We start from the raw sequence: 13,655 nt of genomic DNA on the forward strand, positions 1-13,655 counted from the left end.
CTGTAGTATTGAATGCCCTTGTTATTGATTTCCGTGCTCCCTAATATTTTTCTCCTCAAATCCGTCTTCTTCAGAGCCAGTAGAGTGATTTATCTAAAATGAAAATCTAGCCTTGTCACTCTCTTAATTAAAGCTCTCCACTGACTCACTACAAACTCCAGGACAGTCCAGGTTTGTGAATCAGCACATGAATGGTTCAGGAATCTGTTGATCTATACTTGTTCACCCCAAACCCTTAGCCACACTCTGGATTATGGTGAGAAATTCCTGTTTAGAGAAAAGAAGAAGCCATGCTTGCTTCCCGAAATTATCTATTTTAATATAAAAAAGAGTGAAGAAAGGGAGAGACAAGACAACCTGTAGAGGAAGAGGTGGTAGCTGAGGAAGGGCTCCCACCTCACTGGAAAGATCCCACACAGCTTAGAGCAGTGTGGTAGAGTGCATCCAAGTCAGCAATGGGACAGAGATTACTGGTGGAGAGGGCACTGCCAGTCATGGACATTCAGCAACAGCCAACAATAACTGGAACTCCATTTGCTGGAACTACTCTGTTGCAGGCCCTGTGATAAGTATTGGGCAAACAGAGAACTTGATAAATAAATAAGAATGTTAATCAGTATAGTGGAAATTCACTGTTGACATTAGCTCAAGGCCCCATGGAAATGCAAAGGGAGGGCCCCCTCTTCAAGATGTGGAGTGCCAGGTAAGATATCCTGGAAAAAATGACCTCAAAGCAAGCATGGCTTTTTTACTGCTTAAATTAAATTTTGTGTTTCAAGCTGAAGAAATGTTTTCTGCAGAGGTTTGGTTAGCAGGATGGAGTGTAGGAACCATAGGAAAACATTTAAACACAGTCTATCTGAAAGTCAGAGTCTATACTTTATCTGCTACACCAAAGTTACTGTTTCTGAGATTTGGGGCCCCTGTGACCAGTGCCGGACTTATCCATGCATGGCATTTGATCAAAACATGAAATCCAGCTACATACCTCTCCCTATCTAAAACAAAGACATTTGAAAATTAAAAGTAAGTGAGAATTAATGTTGAAAATACACATAAAAAAAGAGTGTGCACTGAAGCAGGGAGTGAACATAGAGTTTGCATTCAACATTAAATCCTTCTGTGGGAATTCTGGAAGGGTATGAGAAGATCTAGTACTTTCAATTCCTTTTCTCCTTTTAGTAACACAATGAGATGTTTTTGATGAGGTCCTGAAAAAAGTGACTACGACACTCTTATACAAACGAATGAATAGAAATCTGTAGAGATTGGCTAGACATTCTAAAATTTCCAGGACATTTCTCAGAAGTTTATGATTGTCATTTGGAGAGTGAATAATGGATCATTACCTCATTAAAGTAAACATCTCTCTTTTCCTTTTGTTCCAATGAGACAGTCACCCTGTGCTAATGCCTCATTTATTCTGTCATATTCCTGTGTATTATTGATCATTTGTGATACTGTGCTTCCTTATTTTTGTTTTTCTGCAATATTTCATTTGTTTTGCACAACTGTCTGAAACTTGGGAGGAAAGAATGATGTATCCTTGAAACTATTGAATGTAAAAGACTATACTGTTCAGGAAAGCCTGATACTCTGCTATCAGTCTCCTGTTTTGGTAGATTAGATAAGACAATGCATGTAAAAGTTTGAGCATAGCCACCAGTACATAGTAGTCATTCAAAGCATGTTAGCTGTTTATTTATCCAGTGTTTTTATTATTACCATTCTGAGTCTCCACAATGTGACAAGCACTGTAAAATATCAGCCATACCAAGTATGACTGAGGAAGTGTTGCAGTTTTTTGCAATGTGTTGAATCGGGAAAAGAAATATCTTAAGAATTAAGTAATTTCCATTTTAAGGTAATTAATCTATAATATAGTAGATCATTTTAAAAGTCTTAAGACAAAAATAATGCGAAATGCTGTTAACACAGTATTTTTTGGAAAATAATGTATTGGAAAAAGTGATAAGATACACATTTGAGAATTTGTTTTACCTCTTACTGCCATTTTTAGAATTTAACCTTTTGGAATTTTCATTCTCCATATGATATGATGGTCTTGAAAGTGTTGGTGTAAGAATAACAAGACATAAACAAAGCAAAAAAACCAAAAAAACCCATAAAAATCTGAAACCAACTGTGTTAGAAAAATGGAAGACATTTTTTTATGTCCTGTTGGTTCATTATATAGGGCTATTTTATGCAAGATATTTTCAATCAAATTATCTCAAACTGTCCACTTCAACTAATTGCTTGGATATGCTATGATATTTAGTCCTCAACTACATATGCATTCGACTCTTGTCCAAGCCGTAGCACTATGAATAAAACATGAGTGCTTTGAAGTCAGAAAAATGGGAGTTTACGCACCATTTACCAGCCATGCTAACTTGGGTAACTATTCTGTGGCTCATATGTGTCTTCTACAAAATGGAAATACCACCTAACTCACAGTATTACTGTAACAAGTAATAGGCAGCGGTGCTGAATACAGTTCTTGGTACCAAACACAAGTTCAAGTGCTGCTTGTTAGTGTTTTGTTCCTCCTCCTCTTCATCATGATCATCATCATCATAACCATAGACTTCTCTCCTTTAATGTTTGAATAAAAAAGCAGTGAAATATCAGCAGAGAAAACTTTAAGGCAAATTATAACTCAAAGTATAAGAATATGAGGTCATTTAAAAATGAGAATCAGATGAAAATTTATTCTCTGTAGAATAGAGAGCAACCTTGAGACACTGATACTAGAAGTACAAAACCCATAATTATATAGCCGGCTCTGTTGGAAGGTCAAAATCTTTTCTAGCTTGGAATAGTGAGTCCTATGTATAAGAAGCCACTCAACCTTTCTCTCAGTATCACAAAAGGATGAGTAAAATCTGTGTACTTGTCCTGAGTTCTAAAGCATAATTCAAAAATTATTTTAACAACATATTATATGTCAAATATCTTTTGTGATATAGTGTGAAGAAGTAACAATCTTATAGACTATTCTTCCTTTAAAAGAAAAATTACCAAGTCCTAAGCAATTGACTCATACACAAATGTTAAGGCTCAGGCATTTGCTAGTTGGTGACAAGTTGTATTAACCCATCAGGATAAACAGGCATTTTAAAAAGCTAAGCTTCTAAAATTTATGCCTGTTTAGGTATTTGGGACTTCCTTTGTGGCTCAGATGATAAAGGGTCTGCCTACAATGAGGAAGACCCAGGTTCAGTCCCTGGGTTGGGAAGATCTCCTATAGAAAGAAATGGCAACCAACTCCAGTATTCTTGGCTGGAAAATCCCATGGATGGAAGAGTCTGGTAGGCTACAGTCCATCGGGTCGCAAAGAATCAGACAAGACTGAGCGACTTCGCTTTTAGGTATTTCAGTTCAGTTCAGACACTCAATCGTGGACTGCAGCACGCCAGGCCTCCCTGTCCATCACCAACTCCCAGAGTTTACTCAAACTCATGTCCATTGAGTCAGTGATGCGATCCAACCATCTCATCCTCTGTGGTCCCCTTCTCCTCCCACCTTCAATCTTTCCCAGCATCAGGGCCTTTTCAAATGAGTCAGCTCTTCACATCAGGTGGCCAAAGTATTGGAGTTTCACCTTCAACATCAGTCCTTCCAATGAATATTCAGGACTGATTTCCTTTAGGATGGACTGGTTGGATCTTCTTGCAGTCCAAGGGACTCTCAAGAGTCTTCTGCAATTCAAAAGCATCAATTTGTTGGTGCACAGCTTTCTTTACAGTCCAACTCTCACATCCATACATGACTACCAGAAAAACCATAGCCTTGACTAGACAGACCATTGTTGGCAAAGTAATGTCTCTGCTTTTTAAAATGCTGTCTAGGTTGGTCATAAATTTTCTTCCAAGGAGTAAGCATCTTTTAATTTCATGGCTGCAATCACCATCTGAAGTGATTTTGGAGCCCAAAACAATAGAGTCTATCAGTTTCCCCACCTATTTGCCACGAAGTGACGGGACCAGATGCCATGGTCTTAGTTTTCTGAATGTTGAGTTTAAGCCAACTTTTTCATTCTCCACTTTCACTTTTCATCAAGAGGCTCTTTAGTTCTTCTTTGCTATCTGCCATACAGATGGTGTCTTCTGCATATCTGAGGTTATTGATATTTCTCTGGCAATCTTGATCCCAGCTTGTGCTTCATCCAGCCCAGTGTTTCTCATAATGTACTGTGCATATAAGTTAAATAAGCACGGTGACAATATACAGCCTTGATGTACTCCTTTTCCTATTTGGGACCAATCTGTTGTTCCATGTCCAGCTGTAACTGTTGCTTCCTGGCCTGCATAGAGATTTCTCAAGAGAACTAACACCCAAAAATGTCCTTTTCATTATAGGGGACTGGAATGCAAAAGTAGGAAGTCAAGAAACACCTGGAGTAAGAGGCAAATTTGGCCTTGGAGTACAAAATGAAGCAGGATAAAGGCTAATCAAGTTTTGCCAAGAGAAAGCACTGGTCATAGCAAACACCCTCTTCCAACAACACAAGAGAAGACTCTACACATGGACACCACCAGATGGTCAACACCAAAATCAGATTGATTATATTTTTTGCAGCCAAAAGTGGAGAAGCTCTATACAGTCAGCAAAAACAAGACCGGGAGCTGACTGTGGCTCAGATTATGAACACCTTATTGCCAAATTCAGACTTAGATTGAAGAAAGTAGGGAAAACCACTAGACCGTTCAGGTATGACCTAAATCAAATCCCTTACGATTACACAATGGAAGTGAGAAATAGATTTATGGGACTAGATCTGATAGAGTGCCTGATGAACTATGGACAGAGCTTCATGACATTGCACAGGAGACAGTGATCAAGACCATCCCCAAGAAAAAGAAATGCAAAAAAGCAAAATGCAAAATAGTTGTCTGAGGAGGCCTTGCAAATTGCTTTGAAAAGAGAAGCAAAAAGCAAAGGAAAAAAGGAAAGATAAACCCATTTGAATGCAGACTTCCAAAGAATAGCAAGGAGAGATAAGAAAGCCTTCCCAAAGAATGGAAAAGACTAAAGATCTATTCAAGAAAATTAGAGATATCAAGGGAACATTTCATGCAAAGATGGGTACAATAAAGGACAGAAACAGTATGGAGCTGAAAGAATCAGAAGATATTAAGAAGAGGTGGCAAGAATACACAGAAGAACTGTACAAAAAAGATCTTCACGACCTAGATAATCACAATGGTGTGATCACTCACATAGAGCCAAACATCCTGGAATGTTCAAGTGGGCTTTAGGAAGAATCACTACGAACAAAGCTAGTGGAGGTGATGGAATTCCAGTTGAGCTATTTCAAATCCTAAAAGATGATGCTGTGGAAGTGTTGCACTCAATATGCCAGCAAATTTGGAAAATGTACCAGTGGCCACATGACTGGAAAAGTCAGTTTTCATTCCAATCTCAAAGAAAGGTATTGTCAAAGAATGCTCAAACTACTGCACACTTGCACTCATCTCACATGCTAGTAAAGTAATGCTCAAAATTTTTCCAAGCCAGGCTTCAACAGTATGTGAACCATGAAATTCCAGATGTTCAAGCTGGTTTTAGAAAAGGCAGAGGAACCAGAGATCAAATTGCCAACATCCGCTGGATCATTGAAAAAGCAAGACAGTTCCAGAGAAACATCTATTTCTGCTTTATTGACTATGCCAAATCCTTTGACTGTGTGGAATACCACAAACTTTGGAAAATTCTGAAAGAGATGGAAATATTAGACCACCTGACCTGCCTCTTGAGAAATCTATATTATGTTTAGGTAGTTACTTAATTGCAAATTCCCAAACTTACTTTCTCTCTGCTGCCAACAAAGAGTAACACCAAAGTAAACCTAATTTGAGTGCACTTGCAGGCAAACAGCAACCAATTTAAGGGTGTGACATGGTATTTAGACAAGCACTAAATATTCAGGGGTTTCATATAGAAAAAAAGAATTCTCACTCACATTTGCATTTATAATTTGCTACTGTAAGTATGTTTGTTACTATAAGTCCTGTGCATAATTTGCTAAATATTGAAACTTGTTTTTATTGTAGAACATATTATGTCTATGTATATAGATATGTATGCACATACATATCTGTGTGTTTTGTATATACACATATATGCATCTTTTATATATGCATTTAAGTATATATATATATGCTACAACAGATATTCCTCACATATACTATATATAAACATATTAAGTACATAAAAATATATTCTTTTCATGTATCTTATATATAGCCTTGTGTAGTGTTTTCTGAAAACAAATGTATGATTTTTTCTTCTGACACCAACTATTTGTTATTTTTCCATGCCAAGCAATTCTCTAAATTTCTCTTAATAACTGAGAGGAGGAGGAGGGGGATGAGGGAATGAGAGTAAAGAAAGGAAGAAGAGAAAGAACAGCAACAATTACTAAAGCAACACCAACACCCCCATGAGTCCCATGTAAAAACTCTATCAATTTATTCTACTTGTTTCACTCTGTTTTTCAAGGAGAGATGAAGAGATAAGTGACTTACGTTATTGAGAATTATAGCTTTGATATCTGGAAGACTGAGTATAATACTCACATACAGTCAAGTTCTCATTTTTGGAATTTAATAATCAATTAAAATTTATTCAGCAGTTACTGGCTATTTTAAATTTTGTTCATCATAACATTCAGCATAAAAATCATAAAGTCTCGATTTAATACATCACATCTGGAAACAAGTACATGATAAATCTTTTTCAGAGGAAATAATCAAGAGGAAGTGACCACAGGTTGATCCATGAGCTGGACCTGGGCAATCCATGCTCCTCATCTTCTCCCCTGTTCTCGGAATGTACGTTCTGCCCAGTGTTTCCTCAGCAGGAGCCATTTTTAAGGACCCAGCCTTGAGAGAGCAAAGTGCTGTTGGGACCTTCTGGACAGTGTGTGTGACTGAACCCAGTTAAGGACTCTATATTAAACTTTTATAATTCTGATGGATGGGTTCGGAGGTCTATTGGTCATGTGGCCACCCAAGAAAAGCCTCATAATTAAGTCTGCTTGCTTATTAAAACTATCACTGACCAATCTGGAGTGGCCTTCCTCTTTCTTCAGTCTCTTCTTGCCCTCTAGGTATAGAGGCCAGTTTGAAATTTCAGTAAGGAACATACTGAGGTTTCAAACCAACAATATCTTGAGTTTTATTAATGGAATTACTTTATGTAAAGATGTAGTTTTTTTCACTAAAGGTAATTTAGAAATAACAAGCAGGGAATCACTCACTCAATCAGTAGATACTTTGGAGACCCTACAATGTACAAGAGATAACTAAAAGCACTAACTGGGTAATAGAGCTTTGGAAAGCATTTATTTGTTTCTGCTTCTTTTTTATAAATATTGCTTAAATGCCTGCTATCAAGATTAAACTACTTTAAATCTAAAGCAAAATCTAGAAAAGCAAATCTAAACATGGCTTCCTTTGAGTAGTTAGCTAACAACCAATATGAAAGTTGGCCTTGGAGAGCCAAGCACAGCTTCCCATGAAGAGAGCCTTCTGAGAGTGAAAGGTAGCAAGAATTTTCCAAGGAAAGAGTGAAAAGAAATAGTGTAATGGCATAGGCAACACAAGGTGATATGAAAGAGCATTTGTTTACCAGCTTTATATTGAGCTCACTATTTTTCAGTAGTTATGTACAGATGTGAGAGGTGGACCATAAATAAATCTGAGTGCCAAAGATGCTTTTGAACTGTAGTGTTGGAAAACTCTTGAGAATCCCTTGCACTGCAAGGAGATCAGACCAGTCAATCCTAAAAGAAATCAATCCTAAATATTCATTGGAAGGACTAATGCTGAAGCTGAATCTCCAATACTACGGCCACTTGATGCGAAGAGCAGACCCATTAGAAAAGACCTTGATGCTGAGAAATGGGAAAAATAGAAGACAAGGAGGAGAAGGGGACAACAGAGGATGAGATGGTTGAATGGCATCACTGACTCAATGGACATTAGTTTGAGCAAACTCAGGGAGATACTGAAGGACAGGGAAGCCTGGAATGCTGCAGTTCATGGGGTCGCAAACAATTGGACACAACTTAGCCACTGAAAAAAAAATATTCCAAATAATATGAATGTATATTCATTAATTAAGGAAACTAACCTACTTCATTGTTTCTGAGGAAAAGCACCTATGTGTATACATATAAATCTGGGGAAATAAAAGGAGGTTGTGAGAAGCGAAGTAATGGAGGTGGGCAGGTGTCCAATTATTAAGGCTTCATCTATCATACACAAAGCACATAATTTTATCATGAGGTTCTAAGAGCCACTGGAAAATCTGGACCAGTAAGCAACATGACTATACTTAAACTTTAGAAAACTCATATGGCAGCAAGGTGACAATTATAGTGGAGAGATATTAGAAGCAAGGGTTCTAACACAGATTCTAAATTTAATATTTTTTCAGAGGTCTTGCTGCCTACCAGCCCTTAATTTTTCTTCATTTTGGGCCTGGTCTGCACCACATTCCTGGGTGGATGCAGAGGCTATTTAGAAGGTAGTTAGGATCAGGGTCTCTGAAGCCTCTTGGCTTTGAACCTAGCTTCATAGACCACTATCCACATGAACCTGGAAAATTATAAAACTTCTCTCTGCCTCAGTTTATCATCTGTAAAATGAAAAAAAAAAAAAAGTGAAACTATCTAGCCAGCCAGGTTATTTTAAGAATCAGATGAATTGGGAAGTTGGGACTGATATATAAACACTATTGATACTATGTATAAAATAGGTAACCAATGAGAACCTACTATGAAGCACAGGGAACTCTACTCAATGCTCTGCGGTGGCCTAAATGGGAAGAAAATCCAAAAAGAGAGGGGATATATGTGTATGTGTAGCAGATTCATTTTGCTGTACAGTAGAAGCTAACACAATATTGTAAAGTAACTGTACTTCAATAAAAATTACAAAGTTAAACAATATTTTAAAGAATCAAATGAATTAATAGTTTAATGTGCTAAATGGAGTTTCTAGATAAAATACAGAATATGCAGTTAAGTTTGAATTTCAGATAAACAACTTTTAGTATAAAATGTCCCCAACATAGCACTCTGTGCTGTTCTTAGTTGCTCAGTCGTGTCTGACTCTCTGAGACCCCATGGACTGCAGCTCGCCAGGCATTTCTGTCCATGGGATTCTCCAGACAAGAATACTAGAATGGGTTGCCATGCCCTCCTCCAGGGGATCTTCTCAACCCAGGGATCAAACCCAGGTCTCCCACATTGCAGGATGATTCTTTACTGACTGATCCACCAGGGAAGCCCAAGAATACTGGAGTGGGTAGCCTATTCCTTCTTCAGGAAATCTTCCTAACCCAAGAATCAACCCAGGGTCTCTTGCATTGCAAGCGGATTCTTTACCAGCTGAGCTACCCTAAATAGTACATGGGAGATATTTAAATTTAAAAAGTAGATTACTCATTGTTTACCTGAAACATCAAATTTACCTGAATGTCTTATACTTTATTTGCTAAATTTGCTAAAGACTTCCTTGTACACAGTAAGCAGTACAGATGTTACACCTTAATAGAACCAGCTTTTTTCACTCATTTACAATTATATCTCAGGCACCTGTCAGCGCTAGGACCTGAAATCTCTTTTTAGAGTCTCCATGATTTCTCCTTTTATGAAAGTACATTGTCCAAGTTCTCTGAAAATGGACACTATTATTCTGATTTCTATGAACCTACTTATTTGGTATGACAGTTGAAATTGTGCTTTAGGACTTCATAAAATAATTTCCCCACGAACTTACAGAGAATTTCCCCCATTTTTCTGTACAGCCGCTCTCAAGAAAAGCATTCAATAGAGTTTAACATCTTTGAAATAATTATGCACTTAAGTAAATTAGCCCAGAGCCTGGAGTTTTGAGAAAGTGTCTCCCTCCTGAATAACTATGCTGTCTTCTTCTACACCTCTTTGTCAGTTTTTGAAGAAACTCAGAATTAAGTTTTCTGACTCTTTCTCTTATCTATTCTCTTTACTGTCCTCCTAGAGTTTTGACACCTTCCTATTACTCTCATTGTAGTATTTTTTTTTCTTTTTTAGTATTTGAGCCTATTATTTCAAAAGTTCTCAAATTACTTGAAAAAAAGAGACAACTCTTATATATGTTTAAGAATTTGTATGAAACCCTAAAATTCTAAACCCATTCCTATGCTAAATATATTTTCTCTGTTTGTTTACTGAGTTTCCAATGCAGTCCTTCAATTCTGTGTGCCCCTATTACTCAATTATAACAATGGAAACCATGGTCTAGTAATGAAATTAGCAATAAATAAAGGGATTATCCTATTTTCTCTTTTCTTCCTATATTGACAGTCGAAATTGTTAGAATTATACATCTAAGGTTAATTAGTCCATAAAGTAAGAAGATAGTTATTTGTATCCTTTTTGTTTTATTATTTATTTTATTTTATTGTGATATCTCCTTTCGGTTTTATTCTTTACTCTCAATCTAATCTGCCTCTGTCTCTCTTTTTAGTTTTACATGTAGGGTGAGCAAAGAAGAAAACAAAATGTGTTTTTCCTTTTCCACGGGTACCTTTTCGAACATTAGTTACACACATGCTTTAAGAGGCAGTGACATAGAATCTAATTAATTCATTCACAGGGAACTGGCAGCATTGTTGGTCTTCTCCTTCATGGAGGCACATATTTGCAACCAAAGCGTGAAGAAAAGGGACACTGCTTAATACAAATGCTCTAATACACCCAGGAAAATATCAGTCGTTGTGGCACCAAAGTCTGATGGAGGCTTCAGAGTAGAAAATAACCTAGTACGTTGGGTCAAAGCACACCAGCTCTGCTTCTCTAGTGCACTCCCTAAATCTGCAGACTGACTCAGAAGAAAGCTCTTCATGAAGGTTCAAGAGAGAAACCAAGAAGCCCTTTTTTTCTCCTTTGTCAAGAAAAAGAATAAAATCTCAAGGGTGATTATTTATTAAATCTTAGCTCACAGAAAAAAGCAAGCTAGTAGTGGTATTTTATTGTAGCTAATATTCATTGTTTAATAACAGAGAATATACAGAAAACAATGTCAGAACCAAGAAAGCACAATCATTACCGAAAGAAATCCCAAAGTTTCTTTTAAATTAAGGAAAACATATTCCCTCATCTCTCTCAGAATGACACACTGTAAAGCTTTAAAAACCGTTGTTAACAACTTTATGAATATTAAAGAACACCATGAAATCTTTCCTTTAAAGAGGTGATTTATTATTTAATGCTTATTTTATTTTTATTATTGTTGCCAAGCAAGCAACTTCCTGGTGGTCAAATAAGAATGTTTTCATATTTTAGTGCTACAACATTAGTTCATCTATTATTAACACAGCTCATAAATACTATCACCATCAAAAATAGCCTCAAACAATCTTATTTGGGCAGACTCAGACTTCACTTCTTCCCCAAGGGTTTCCAGTTTCTGGACTATAATTAGTTGTCATCTATTCTGACGGAGAAGATTCTACCAACTTTACCCATGTCTCAATAATGTTCTTGACAGTTTTTATATCCTGAGGCAACCTAAACAGTTTACTAAGTGAGACCCACTAGTAGAGAAGGAAAAGGTAGAATGGGGGAAAAAAAATGTTATTTTTAGCTAATTAAGTGTTTCTGTATATTATTTTCTAGAAAGCATTAATATTTTGCTAAATGTGTGACATAGGTTATGTTACCCTTTAAAACAATTTTAGTGACTTGTTTTAACACCCTGATTGCACATCTGTCTGTATGAAAAAGGAAATATTTCCTTGCTAATGAAAGGCCCTCCACTGAAACATTTGTTCTGTTAATCCTGGTAGCTCAGCTAGTAAAGAATCTGCCTGCAATGCAGGAGGCCCTGGTTCCATTCCTGGGTCAGGAAGTTTCCCAGGAGAAGGGATAGGTTACCCATTCCAGTATTCTCTGTCTTCCCTAGTGGCTCAGACAGTAAAATATCCACCTGCAATGCAGGAGACCTGGGTTCGATCCCGGGGTTGGGAAGATCCCCTGGAGGAGGGCATGGCAACCCACTCTATTATTCTTGCCTGGAGAATCCTCATGGACTGAGGAGCCTGGCAGACTGTAGTCCATGGGGTCGCAAAGAGTTGGATATGACTGAGAGACTAAGCACACACATTTAACACTTGCATGTCTGTCAAATATTGCAACTGTCATTTATTTCCTAAAACAATTCATTGGTATAATAAATGGCCATATGAAAATTTTATTAGATTATATGCCTGGTAAATAATAATACTTCATAGCTACAGTTAACATGAAGAAGCTGGTTTTTCTATGACTATTTCATAGATAGGGATATATGAGCCTATCTTCCACTGTACAAGCACTAGTTAATGAATCCTGAAGAAAGACTAAAAGTAATCATAGCGTAATCAAGCTGGGCTTCACTATCAGAGTGATGGTGAAGGTGGAAATCATCTTGTTTTAGAAAGCAGATCTTATCTTTATCATGCATAGCTGTTTTTCAACCTCCTTGATTGTACAAGATGTGTGTGTGTGTGTGTGTGTGTGTATGTGTGTATAATTTTTAAATTTGAACACCCTCTGTGTTTTAGGGACAATGTTCCTATTCTTGAGATAAAGCCGTGAATAATACAAGTTCAAGCTCTTAAGATTCAAGTTTTGGGAACCTGAGTCCATAAGTAGATAAGTAAAGGGCAAATTAAGTATCCTGTCATGAGTACTCTAGTAAATATACCAACACTCAGAAAAGGGGCACCACATCCAATTTGGATGGAAGATAAAAGTGAGTATTTAGTCAAGTTTTCATAGAAGAAATGACATCTATACTGAGTCTTGAAACATACATAATACCTTCTTAATGTGAAACCTGAAGTGGGAGTACAGATATATCTTAAATTAATAATTCTGATAGTATGATATTTCCTAGAAATTTCCATTGTATCTATCTTTAATTAACTCTGATTGTGTTTTTCACCTTTTCTACACTCTTCAGACTCCTCTAGTTTTGTGGAGCAGTGGAGTGGAATGGGTGGTATAGCAGGAAGTGAAGAAAACCATGTTTTTGGAGATCACAAGGGAAAAGGCTCATCTTTTGTTGTGGTAAAACACCCTAGTTAAAGAGTATGGCCTTGGGCTTCTCGTGGTGGATTTCTGGTTCCATTGCAACTTCTTTGTGTCACTTTGAACAAATTACTTAATCTCTCTTTGTTGAAGTCTTGCTATATGAAATATTGTTATCCCACAAGGCTGCCATAGTGTTCAAAGATGAGTGATTAAAAATGTACTACATGTAAAAATATTGAATTTATAATATGAATATTCATCTGATGATGATGGTGTTTTGTCAGCTTGTAAATCCAAGGTGAATATTTAAATGTTGTTGTCTCCCTGGTGATATTTTAGACCAGATTCTAACAAATTCATTTAAATCAATCTAAATTCCTCTTTAGATTGAGACAAGGAGAATGCATTTTCCTCGAAAGTACTGCTTTGAGATAAACATGGTAAACCCTATGCCTCGTTTTCTTTATCTAGGTGAAAATAAAATATATTTGGAATTTTCACTTCTAGCCATGACACAGTTACTATATCAGACTGCTGTACCCTTTGCAAACAAGTATAAAAAGAGACAAACTATATGAGGCAA

Source organism: Giraffa tippelskirchi, chromosome 1 (assembly GCF_054371585.1).
Source record: "Giraffa tippelskirchi isolate mGirTip1 chromosome 1, T2T-mGirTip1v1.2.pri, whole genome shotgun sequence".
In the NCBI taxonomy this organism is placed as follows: Eukaryota; Metazoa; Chordata; class Mammalia; order Artiodactyla; family Giraffidae; genus Giraffa; species Giraffa tippelskirchi.